This window comes from Capsicum annuum, chromosome 3 (genome assembly GCF_002878395.1).
Source record: "Capsicum annuum cultivar UCD-10X-F1 chromosome 3, UCD10Xv1.1, whole genome shotgun sequence".
Taxonomy (NCBI): domain Eukaryota; kingdom Viridiplantae; phylum Streptophyta; class Magnoliopsida; order Solanales; family Solanaceae; genus Capsicum; species Capsicum annuum.
This window is the reverse complement of record NC_061113.1, coordinates 62,729,541-62,740,844: the sequence shown is the minus strand read 5'-3', so window position 1 is coordinate 62,740,844 and position 11,304 is coordinate 62,729,541.

Sequence of the window (11,304 nt, the reverse complement as noted above, 5' to 3'; positions counted from 1 at the left end):
AAATTTTTTGTATTTTTTTTCACAAGTTTCTTCTTGACATTTTTGTAAAAAGGTGAAGGTTGAGATTGGTGATCTGCGCAAGTTGATAACTGACAACTTCAAGAGTGTTATGGAAGCTATCAAATCAATCAAAATTGTTGAAAAATTAGTTATAGTAATATTTACTTTCATTATTCTATATAGGTAAAATGGTTCGATGGACCCTTGTACTATGTCCATTTTGTAATGTGGATACCCTACTTATATGTTTGTCATCTGAACCCTTGAACCTATTAAAAAGCAATATTTTAAACCCTTATATGCTTATGTGGCATTAACTTGATGATTTGGCCAAATGCGTGTAAAACACGCGCGTTTCAGCGAGTGAGGCCAATTTTTTTACCTTTAAAATATTTTTTTAAAAAAATTATAAAAAATTTTTCAATTAAAGGTAATATAAATAAATAAGTAATATAATATCTCATTTTTCTTTTTCTCCACCCACCGTAAACCACTCTCCCCCCTCAACCTCCATTTCCTCTATTTTCACCACCAGTCCACCACTGTCAAGTCTCTATTTTCCTCCATATTCACCATCACCATATACCTATCTCTTCATTTTCCACCACCATCGTATCCCTATTCTAATTTCTGCCCATCCAAACAATATTGTTATGGAGAACTCCTTGTTACCTATAAGTAGATCTACTGAAGAACTTTGAAATACTCCAGGTAATAAACAATTTATGTTTCATCATTGAGAAGATTCGGACCTCTTTTAGAATCTGGCGTGATTGCTCCCTTTGGGTCTAAGAAATTGCAAACTATGCATATGAAGAAAGTTGTAAGTTAGTGTATTTATAAATACTTGTTGACATGATTTGAATGGGATGTGGCAGGTATCCAGAATATCTACAGTATCAAGAATATTTATGTATTCTCTTTTGGGTTGAATAGATATAAGCCTTCTGTTTGTAGTGCTAAAACTCTAAGAAAGCAGGCATAAATTATCAGGATTTTTATTTGTGCTTACTGAAGAAAAGGAGAAACATGTGGTTTCTTGAGGTAAGATTTGAGTGAATTCATCAAACTTGAGATTTGGGTCCTCTGAATCTGATTCTGATTTTAATTGTGAAGAGAGGCAGCGGAGATTGCAAGTTTGTGGTGCTTATGGTTATGGTTACTCAAATGGGAAAATGATGTCCTTCTTGGATTTTCCATCGCTTACTCTTTCCTCATCTTTTATTCGTAGCGCACAAAAATTGGTGTTTTCGTGGATTTTGGTTGGTGTTTTTGTAGGGTTTGATCAGAATTTAGAGAACAAGGTAAAGGTTGATTTGGTTTGGTTTTCGTGAGTGTTCTGGCTGTGTGGCAGCGATGGTGACGTGTCTTTGTTCGTCTTCTTTTTCTTCATCATCATATATCCTTTGTGTTTGTTGTGGTTGATATTGTTGTTGTTGTTCATTGCCAAAAAAAATTATTTTTCCTGAAGAGGGTCTTTGCTGGTTGATGTTGTTGTTCATTAACAAAAAAAATAAATAAATTATATATCCCTGAAGAGGGTATTTGTTGTGGTTGATATTGTTGTTGTTCATTGTAAAAAATAAAAAAATTATTGTTGTTCTCTGAAGGGGGTCTTTGCTGGTTGATATGATTGTTGTTGTTCATTGCCAAAAAAAAAATATTTATATATCCCTGAAAAGGGTCTTTGCTGTGGTTGATATTATTGTTGTTGTTCATTGTCAAAAAAAAAATTGTTGTTGTTTTACTTTTTAAATATTTGTTATTCACTTTCTCAGTTTTAATTTTTTATTTTGTTTAGGATTAATTTTGTAATATATTTAAATAAAAATTGAAAATTCATTATGTTTGTGTACGTAAATTTATAGTTAAAACTTTAAATTAATTGGAGAGAAATTTTAATTATTTAGAATAAATTTGATGTTTGATTAAATTTATTGTGTTTGTGTATCAGAATTTATAATTAAGAATTTAAATTTATAGTTGAAAATTTAAATTAATTTAAATTAAAAACTTATTGATTTTGTGTATTAGAATTTCTACAATTTATAAAAAGAATTTATTTAAATAAATTTATTTTAGTATTTAATTTCTTGTGTAGCATTTTAAAAATAACATAAAATTTAATGTAATACTTAAAAATAATGTTGCGGCTGATGTGGCAACTGATGTGGTAGACGTGGAAGCTGACATGATAGCTGACGTGGCGAGAGTGTGTTACACTCACCAAAAAAGTGTTTAACACGTTATTTTTTAGTGGGTTCAGGGGTCCAGATGACAAACATGTAAGTAGAAGTGTCCAACTTATAAAACCAACATAGTACAGGGGCCCATCGAACCATTTTACCTTATATATATATGTAAATATAGTGCATACACTATAGTATAACAAATTTCATTTATAGGATCCTAATGTTGAAGCTGCAACTGATATACCTACGGTTCCTCAATCGTCACCCCAAGATATTAATGTTGCTCGTTTCAGTATTCCAAATCAGTCTGATACATCTACGATTGAGCTACAACGGGTATCAAATTAATAAACTTAATAATTGTATATATATGCAATGTATTAATTTTTTCAAGTACATTTGAATTTATGTTTTCTTAAAATATAGAAGTATATGAAAAATCTATTAGTCCATCATATTCATCCATCTTTTATAGGGTCACAATGTTGAAGCTGTGAAAGATATACCTGTTGTTTCTCAACCGTCATCTTGACATATTGGCACTGACCATTCTAGTACTCCAAAGCAGGGTGCTACTTGTAGCGTTGAGCTACAACAGGTAGCAATGTATAACTATATTTTAAATAGTATACTTGTATATGTATGATATGTATTAATATTTATGTATTTACGTATCTAAGGAAATGTGTGACGCATATATTAGTCAATCATATTTTGTTGTTGAGCTGGATGATGACATACAATTTAATGAGGTGCCAAAGAAAAAATAGGTACATTCATATTTGTGCATAGCTTTTGTGCATAACTTTTATAGACAAACTGTGTTTGTATTTTTATTTGACATGGTGTATTCTGTATTTTTAGATACTTGAAGAAAATCCACATCAAATGCATACAAGTGATGTACAGGTGATTGAGGATGATGGTGTTGCTATATTGGAGCTGGAGACTGAATCACAGTATGAGATCCCTAATGAGCTCCTTCCAAGCTAAAACTTGGTAAAAAGTATCATCATACACCCAACTAGATGTATAAATGATACAACACCTATACCAAAACAAAGGAACAGAAAACTTAGTCGCTGGAAATTTTCTCGTTTTACAATAAAGTTTAGATCATCATCTGGTACTCTATTATATTTATCTAATTGTATTTGTATTCATTATTTATCACACTATAAATACATCTTAAATTTATGCATACAACTTTCAGGTACTTCTGAGAGTGCATCATGTGATTCACCCATATTGAACAAAAAACATCCATTTACAACTTTTATTGGTTGTCCATATGATCCATCTATTGAGAACAAGTATTTGAAATGGATTAAAGTAGGCCTCCTTACTACACATGAGCGAAAGTACGTTACTTTTACTATATTTCAATTGATTAGCTTTTTATCATATTGAATCTGTTTTCATAATACTTATGGCAGGAAGGACAATTTAGATCATTTCAGGAAGAATAAATCAGATATTTTGATTCCGTTACAGTTTGGTGTAGAACTTGTCAGTGACAAGAATTGGTTCTACAAACTATCTTTTTCAGGGCAATTATTGAATGATGCAGTACATAGTACATTGACTTTCGATTTTATGTATTGACAAACAATTTAATGTTTGCAGCACATTAATGTCATATTCTATTACTTGCGCAAGAAAGGCAAGTACAGTTCTCCAAGTAACTTCACTTACACAACTGTTGATTGTGTATTCAAGATTAAAGTAGCAGAATTATGGGAGAAGTATGTGAACCCACAAAGTTGTACATCTTCTGTGCGTGAAGAATATATTGTATGTGAATACATGAATGGATATAGGTTGATGGTTGGTGTCCCATGGCATACAGTGGATCATGTTCTAATTCCTTTGCATGTGAAAGAACAACTCCACTGGGTACTTATTGTAGTGTCGTTCTTAGATCAGTGTTTATATGTTTACGACTCGTACAACTCTGCAATCCATGATCTGTATGTCAAAACAAAAGTGCAAAAGTTTGCAGAGGTTATACCTTCTTTCCTTTTGAACATCAACTTCTATAAGAAGAAAATAGACATTGATTGGCAGTGTCACCCCAAGTATAGAAATAGAGATGAATCTGCTTTATTTGAGGTGATTTTTGTCAATGATATATCTCAACAAAGATCTGGCAGTATGTATGTATATAATGTATCAAAATTTTACTTGTAGTGCTTATGTTGGTAAATATAGTAACATATTTTGTATTTATGTTTTTAGGAATTGTGGTATTATGTTGCTGCTTATGCGGAGTTTCTCACTGGTGGTCAAGGTGTGCCAAATCAGGAATTTGATAGTGTGCTACTTCGTACCCGATATGCTGTTTTGTTTTGGAATCATGGTCGAAAAAAGAAATAAAATGGCACTACAAGTGACGATGAGACACCTGCAAAGATGCATAGACCCGTCACTGATTGAGACAATAGCAAGGATGTTACTATATTGTAATGCTAGTTTATGTTCTAGAAAGTTTATGGGACTATGTAGTTTTGGATAAATACAGCAGCAGTGTATGTGTTTTATGTGATACTAGTTTCCTTTCTTTTAAACCGTACTCTATGTTTATGTTTTGAATACACTTTATCTTTTGTGGGTTTGGATGAACAAATCAGTGTATGTGATTTATATGATAGCAATTTCATTGTGTTTGAACCATAGTGTATGTGGTTCTGTTTCGATATATTACATTTTATTCACATTTACTTTTCTCTCTATGTTTCGTGTGTATTAAATAGTTTCAATGTAAAGGTATTGATATTTGTTTCGTACATGATTTACAATGTCAATTGACATGTATTCTATCTCAACCTAATAGGATTTCATTTTTTATGCACAAGTATTTAATAAATGAAAAATCATATGTATTTGATAGTGTCATTCTACTGTGTCAATACATTTATGTGTATTACTGACTACCTGATATATGAAAAAACATAGAATATCAACTACAAAGATCAACAGCTATCACTACATTCATGAATACAATAGCTGTATTCAGCAAATTCATTATGATCATTAAATTTGTTCAAATAAGAATATAGTAAAGAAGACTTAGATTGCAGTAACTAAGGCAGTAACACAAGACTTAGATTTGTTCAAACTAAAGCAGATTTTTAATGCAGCAACAACTAGAGCAGTTTTAAACTGTGTCCCAAATTAATTGTATAAAAGAAATTTAACTAGCTATTTATTACAGCAGCCTTTAGCTAATCCCAACTTCAATGTATCTCCTCATGTGATGCATTACCACACGAACGCTTGTTATGACTACGGAATCCAAATGTGCTGCAGATTTTTTTCTTCTTTTTATACAACTCAATGAATGACTTTTCCTACTTTTTCTTTGGTCTTCCAGGAGGCCTTTTAAACTTTGGTGGAAGTACCACTTCTTCAGGTATCTACCATTCAGTCACATCTGGAAAAGAATACACAGGAATCTCATACGTTTTCAACATAGTTTCTGGCTTATAATAATCTGAGCAATATAAACCTGGTTTGAATTTCTTCTTGTTTAAAACAGCCAAAGCATGCGGGCATGGTATTTCATCATATTAAAATTGTCCACAACTGCATTTTTGTTTTCAAGGAAGACAATAAAGGTTTTTCCTTTGTCATTTATTGCATATAAGTAGTCTATTGACGGTGTTACCTGCAATGAATACATAAATACAGCTCAAATCTAAATCTAAAATACTATAGATTAAATACATATGTATCCTAACATACCGTCATACATGCTGATAGGGTATCATTCATTATAAGAATCTCCTGAAATTTCATGCCAAGTATTGTGGATGTGAAGGAAGCATTTTGCCTATTAGTGCAATTCTATTGTCCAAACATCTTTCTCACTTCTTTAAGAAAATTATAAATTAGCTTCTCTCTTGATATTACCAGTGCTGAATTAATAGACTCTGTAATATTTGATGTCATTGTCCATCCTCTGTGAAGAGGCGCATACACCCTTGAACACTTGTTATATCCTGCCAACTCTAAATATTCCTTAACTTCCACATCTACATTTTGAACTATTTCCATCAAGCTATTAAAATCAGAATGTCTGTATGCTTTAGCCATTGTATAGTACACCTCGCTTAACTGGTCATGTGACTTCCTGTATCTTTGATGTACATTTTTCCATAAGTGTCATATGCATGCATAATGTGTTACATCAGGGTACACTTTGGAAACAACTTTTATGATACTCTCATTTCTATAAAAAAAACAATGCACATCTCTGGCCTCTGACCATAAGCTTCCTTAAATTGCTCAAAAAATCAAGTCCATGAAGCATAATTTTCTGAATCAACCACTCCATATGCTAATGGTAATATGTTACCGGTACAAAAATATAAATATAAATACATGATAGATGTCAAAATAATCTCTAAGTTTTTATTTAAATAATGTAGTATACTTACCTGCACCATCTAAAGTACTAGCACAGACAAATGTCCCTATGTATGTTGATTTGAGTTGGCTTCCATCAACTACAACGATTGATTTATAAACAGATACAAAAATTGATTTTTAGGCATTTTCTTCATTCGAATATGTAATTCAGGGTAAGTTTTTTCCATGATGTATAAGTATGCAGGTAACTTCTGGTAAGATCGAGCTGGTTTTTCCATTATAGAATCCACTGCCTTCTCCTTAGCACACCAAACCACCATGTATGTCACATCCAGTCCAATATCTTTCTTTATATCATCTCTAATATCAGTTGGTGTATATTTTCTCTTTAAATTGGTTATTTTTGGTTTAATAATCCCTACTATCAATTTGCTAGTAGCATGGGAGTCTTTATAGATCTTGACCTTCAGTGAACATGTATGTTCACTCACAAAAGTCTAAACTACAAACAGTTTAGAATCATTCATGCTTGACGACTTGAAAAATCACTTGAATTTTCTAGATTTACATTTAAGCCAATAGCTGCATACGACATATATAGTGAATGCACAAGCCATTACAAAATTGTATACATTATGATAGTAATAACATTCAGTGAAATCAAATGTATAAAGAATAAACATACCTGCTAGAATTAGACCTAGGTACTTTGGTAGCAAATCGGTGATTAATCGAATAATTATGTCTTCGTATATCTGGCCAATAACTACTTCTTTTTTGTTAGTATCAAAAATGAAATTTTGCACTATTATTGGCTTGCCATAGTCTGTCATCATCATTTGAAGTGGATCAATTAAAGCTATTATATCAAGTTCACAATCATTTGCAGACATAACTTCATTTTCAATAAAATTTTCTACTAATACATCCTTGCTGATCTCATTATCAGAAAAATTAACACACAGAGGATATTTGGCAAACACATTGTTTAATTTCTTCAATTGAACATACACCTTGACTCCCGTGTCGTTGTGTATCTCCATTGATTTATTGGCACCCTCAACACTGTATCTAATCTTCACAGTTTTCATTCTCAAGTCTATCATCAGCTGGCTACCAATTAACTCAACCAAGTCTCTGTGAGAGGCATATTCATTTAAGACTATTCCTTCAGTCTCGAAATCATTGTATTTATTGTCTTTAGTCCACTTTCCTGAATGCCAAATCATGATCATAATGCTTGCCATTTTTTTTTGTTAGCGTTGATGGAACTGTTAAAATAAAAAATACAGTAGCACAAAGTGAATACAGTAATATATTACAAAGTGAATACAGTAGTATATTACAAAGTTAGTTCGATAATTCAGACATACAAAGTGAATACAGTAGTATATTACAAAGTTAATTCGATAATTCAAACATTGATAACAATTCATAATTGAATACAGTCATTGAAATTAAAGTATCGATCAATTGAAAACTCTGGAAGCAGTACAAATAATTATACACAAAACTACAATTCACTGAATCCTATCATTTAATCTAGTGTATTTGTTTCAAAGTCGAGGAATGGATTAAGAACTACATTACGACATGCCATATTTGTTTCCAAGGATCAATCAAAAATTTCAATGTTTTGATGATTTTGAATTATTCTGTATTTGTTTCAAGCTCGTATAACAGTGAATTAAACTACATTACAATATTTTGTATTTGCTTTGAAGGAGGATCAACCAAAATTTTAGAAATTTTGATGATTTTGAATTCTTCAGTAGTTGTTTCAAACTCGAAGTACATAACAGTGAAAAATAATATTACGACATACAATACTTGTTCTGAAGAAGAAGGACGAATCAAAATTTTGATGATTTCATACAATACTTGTTCTGAAGAAGAAGGACGAATCAAAATTTTGATGATTTTGAATTTCTCAGTATTTATTTCAAACTCGAAGTACATAACAGTGAAAAAACTACATTACGACATACAATATTTATTTCAAAGAAGAAGAATCAATCAAAATTTTAGGAATTTTGAATTTCTTAGTATTTGTTTCAAACTCAAAGTACAGAACAATGACAAACTACATCAAGACATCCAAAAAAATTTCTGAAGAAGAAGGATCAATCAAAATTTTGGGGATTTTGAATTCTTCAGTATTTGTTTCAAACTCAAAAAAACAGAGAAGAAATTACATTATGACATACCTGTGTATGTTGCGAAGAAGAAGGATCAATCAATTTTTTTTGGAATTTTGCGTTTTGTTTAGGTATGAATTTAGCTCTATTTGTTGATAAAAATGGAGAATACAATTATTACCTTTGAGAGAATCGTGTTTAATTAGGCAAGAGATACTTAGTTCAACGGAAAAAGCGTGATCTCCATTTTTGGCGCGACTGTATTCATATTTTATGTGAATACACAGTATCTGTAAAACTGAATACAACGGGCATAAATTGAATACAACGGCTATAAATGGTAATTATGTAAAATGGGGATATGGAAGGTGAGTTTTATAGCAAAATGTTGTTATTTTTGACAGATCCCCTTTTAAAAATTAGGTGAAAGGGATACTTTTTTTAAAAAAAATATTTTCGTTCCAACAACTTTGCAAAGTTGTTCAACAACTATCAAAGTTGTTCGAAATTGCGCAAAGTTGTTCAACAATTGTGTGAAGTTGTTCGACAACTGTGCGAAGTTGTTGAGACAACTAATACAGTTGTCGAACAACTGTCTCAGTTGTTCAAACGACTTTATTTTTTAACTTAATAAGATTGTGGAACCCACTTATCCCTTTTTTTAATTAAAGACTTGGGAGGGTCTATGGACTTATTTTTCTCCAAATCGTCCGAGGTAGAGTAAAAAAATGGGGATCTTTCAGAAATAGCAGCACTTGCTATAAAACTCTCCTTCCATATCCATATTTTACTTAATTACCATTTATAGCCGTTGTATTCGATTTTCAGCTGTTGCATTCACTTTTACTCAGTGCTCTGTATTCATGAAAAACATAAATATACCACATATTTAGTCTTGCCAAAAACACTACTATTATTTTTTTTAAATATTTTTTTCTATTTCGTTGTTTCCCCATTTTTTCTTCTATCTTTTCCTATTTTTATTTTTTTCGTTTCTTTATTTTTGTTTTTTTTCCTTTTCTCTCTCTTTAATCTCTAACTTTTATTTCTCTTTCTTCTTTTCTTTTCTTGTTTGATTTTTTTTGTTTTCCTTTTTTGTACTTACTTTCTTTATATTTTTTTTATTCTATTTTATAATTTTTGTATTTTTGAAAAATATGGCTAGTCGAGCACAAGTCATTGATGATCATGTAAATACCACAATTATTTATCGTATTTGTAGTCACATCGTCATTTATATTTTTGTATTCATTGATACAAATGTATTTGTATTTGTATTTATATTTTAAAGTTCGCGCTTGTATTTATATTTTATAGTTTGCATTTGTATTTGTATTTTATAGTTCGCACTTGTATTTGTATTTGTTAGTTTGCACCATCATTTATATTTTATATAATTCATACTTGTGTTTTAAGGAATTGTTTTGTATTTGTACTATTTTATAATTGACTGGATATTATATTGAATTATATTTATATTATGATTTTATTGTGTTTGTATATTTAGATTATATTTGGATTATACTTGTATTTGTATTCTATTTTTGTCGATACCTTTTTATTTTTAAAGAAGTATTTTGTATTTGTATTTGTAAGTTGATTGTATATTATATTTAGTCGTGACTATGTACAATTTATCATTTGTATTTATATACAAACAAGTAAATGCATTAATTGTATTTTTCTTGATTCTAAAATATATAAATATGCAATGTATCATTTGATACAAATGTACCGTTTTGTATTTGTATATCAAATTTATCATTCATATTTGTAAATAAACAAATATCACTTGATACAAATACAATTACAAACAAATGAAACAAATGATTTTACACATACGAATATAACATGTATTTGTATATATTGTATTTGTATAAAAATTTTGAATTATATTTATTTGTATCAATAAATACAACTCGTATTCATAAATACAAACAAGTAATTGTAGAAAGGAAATCAATCGTTCCTTTTCAATAATTAAAAACTATAAATGATAGTTCGCACTTGTATTTGTATGTTATAGTTCGCATTTATATTTGTATTTTATAGTTCACACTTGTATTTGTATGTTATAATTTGTATTTGTATTTATATTTTATAGTTCGTAATTGTATTTGTGTTTGTTAGTTTGCACAAATAAAAAAAAAGGAGAAAAAATAAAAAGAAAAAAAAAGAAGGAGAAAAAATATATAAAATAGAAAAAAGAAAAAAGGAGGGTAATAAAAAATAGAGAAAAAAAATACAAAAATAGAAAAGAAAAAAAAAGGAGAAAAAAAGAAAAAGAAAAGAAGTGAAAAAAGAAGGGATAATTACATAACTTAGTCAATATTGACTTCTAATTACCTTATTTAGCCTAGTTTCAATTAATTATAATTCATAACCTACTCTTGACTATTACTTTTTCATAATTACAATTCATAGCCTATCTCATGTATTTTTTAGTTTTCTCTATTTTCTATTACTGTTTTTTTTCTTTTTTCAGTTTTTTTTTGTTTTCTCTTTTATTTTTTTTCAATTTCTGTTTTTTTCCTTTTTATTTTTTCTACTTTTTTTTGTTTTTTTCTTTATTTTCTATTACTCTTTTTTTTTCCAGTTTTTTT